General features: G+C 43.1%; 1 long non-coding RNA gene across 1 annotated transcript; it reads left to right on the top strand.

The window, feature by feature from the left end:
* Positions 1-462: 462 nt before the first annotated feature.
* Positions 463-1773, top strand: LOC112952482. Its single transcript, XR_003250390.1, has 2 exons — positions 463-547; positions 762-1773. It is a non-coding gene; the product is annotated as an uncharacterized LOC112952482 (long non-coding RNA).
* The last annotated feature ends 736 nt before the right edge of the window (positions 1774-2509 follow it).

Below are 2509 nucleotides of genomic sequence, written 5' to 3'. Positions count from 1 at the left end.
AAGCTTTGAGTTGACATTTATGGGTTTGCTTGAAAATCTTGGGAGGGGAAGCGTTATTAAAACGCAGAGAATGCCTTTTAACTGATGGAAGGGTATTTTAATGAAATATGCTGGCAAGCTTCCTTTTACTGCACRGTGCTGGTATTAAATGTGCTACTTGAAGAGCTGCATATCTGCCCTTTCCGAGCGCCTGGCTGGGGAATAATCAGCATTGTTTCCTGCAGCAAAACACACGCTCGCCCAGTTCGTTGCTAGGTTGTTCTCCTTTCTTGCCATTTTCCTTCATTTCCCCTTCTATAAATTCAGTGCTTGCTCAGAAGCTGCAGGAATCTGCCGTTGCAACATGTGATCCTCGCTGAGTTTCCTCACCATGTGAAAGTGTTTCTCTTGGTGGTCTGGATAATGAGTATTCCTGTTATATAACCACCCCCAAAATTACAGCCGCTTCTGTCTTYGAAAAGCTTTTGCTTGTCCTAAGTGCTCTGAGACATCTGTGCTTAGTCTGTGTGGAAAAAATGGCAGCGGGATGCAAAGAAAATCAGAAAAGGTAAAGATAAGAGATTCTGATTGGAAGGAATTTCTTGAGAAAAGGAAATYGGGCTGAGTTCCTGCTAACAAAAGCAGCTCCAGAGCTGGTAGCTTGGAGGCTGTCTGCTTAGGAGGAGATTTSTTATTTAACTTGCCCTTGATAATAGCCCTGTTATTATTAATTTTGTAAAGGTTTGGGTTGTTCCATTTGCCTTCACAGTACTTTGTTTCAGCCACTGAAGGCTTGAACCAGAGAACTGSAAATTCTCCCGATGGGTACATCTGCTGGCGAGTGACCTCCTCCTCCAGAGCTGTATCTACCTGTGCTCCAGATGGAGAACCTATCTCCCGAGCTACCCCAATCATTGTGTCCTTGCTATGGACCAACCAGACTCACCTGCAACCCACTCAAATGTTTTGCTATGCAGAATGTAATCATGTCCTCAGCATTGTGAGGAAGAGCAGCTGCTTTTCTTCAGCCTGCTTTTAGGTCCTTTTGGAAAAAGAGGTGTCTTTGATCTGGACTAGGAATGCCCAGATTGCTCATGCTGGAAAACCTCAGCCTTGCCCTCTGTTCTGGGTATGGATTTGGTGTCATCTTCTTTGCACCAGTCCTGCTGGGTAATATAGAGAATTGAGAAGTAGAGTTTTGCTTCATGGCCTTCTCYAGCTGTTATCAAATCTCCTGGCAGAGGAAATAGGTTGGTAATTCCTTGTGCATTCATTCAGCCCATGCCAGTGTGAAATATGAATGAAAGGCAAAACCAAAACCCCCTGCAAGCAGAGATCACTATAGAAAGATTGACTCCTACAACCCAATGCTACCTTCGAGGAACTCAGAAAAAAAAAATCTATCCAACAACACCATCTGTTTGTGGCACAATGTGTAAATTTATATCTATTTATGAATTTTTGAGTTATGATACTACAAATATCTCAGCTGCAGTTTTCATATCAGTACATGAAATAGTGTAGAGATATACCATGTATTTGATCCCAGGACAAGAACTTGTAAGCACATTAAATAATAATAACAAAAAAGGCAAGGCTAGAGCAGCCAACGGGAACCAYTGCAAAACTTCTGCACCTCTTGGGGCTTTTGCAAATCTTTTTAATAGAACTTACTGGAGCTCAGCATAGAAAAGTACCAGTTACTTGACAAGCCAGTTTCCCAGACTGTGTATCAGGCATTTCCAGTGCCTTTTAGCTGGCTCTCTGATGATGAATSACTCAGATTTGCATCAGCCAGAAGGCTCGGTGGCTGTGGTAGCCTGACTGCATTTTTATATTCCTGTTTTCTTTCAGTGATTCGCCTCGCTCTTGCTCTCGATGCCTGTTCTTCAATCTGAGAGAGTGACCCCTTCACCACTAACCTCCTTAAAATGTTCTGGAACGCTGCTCTTATCCCTAGGCAAAAAAAAAAAATTCCATCGATCATCTGAGGCCAGAAGCTGAAATGGCCAAAGCTCTGCTCATTGCCCTGGGCAGCACACAGCTCCCTGTATCTCTCCTCTCTTGATTTTTTTTCACTTCCCAGGGGCCTAAAATCCACTGAGGAACAAACAAGATAGTTTTAATACACTAATGGCTTTATTTATTTATTTTCTGAAATGGAAGCAGTTGAAGTCTTTATGCCATGGGGCTTTCCCATTTATGTGCACATCTGGTCCCATGCTGGAGGAGCTGCCTGGCCTTCAGTTGAGTGTTTCAATATATATTAGCCTTTTCTGTGCACAGCTAAATGTGTGCTGGTTGCACTGGTGTGTGGCTGCATTTTGCCATAGGGTGCACAGGTGTACACCACGTACTAATAATTCCTTGCCTTGGTTACTGTACTGTCCAGCGCCCACTATACTTACTTTAACTTACAGCTCTTTGGAGAAGGAATTACCTTTGTGTCTCTAGCCCAGTGGAGCTCAAATCTTAGCTGAAATTTCAGCATGCTGCTATATTCCAAATAGTGGTAAAGAGGGAAGAAAAA

This window comes from Nothoprocta perdicaria, unplaced genomic scaffold (genome assembly GCF_003342845.1).
Source record: "Nothoprocta perdicaria isolate Ctin4 unplaced genomic scaffold, notPer1 scaffold_4, whole genome shotgun sequence".
Classification (NCBI taxonomy): domain Eukaryota; kingdom Metazoa; phylum Chordata; class Aves; order Tinamiformes; family Tinamidae; genus Nothoprocta; species Nothoprocta perdicaria.
Note: the sequence above shows the minus strand (reverse complement) of the source record. Positions and strands in the feature narration are given on the sequence as shown.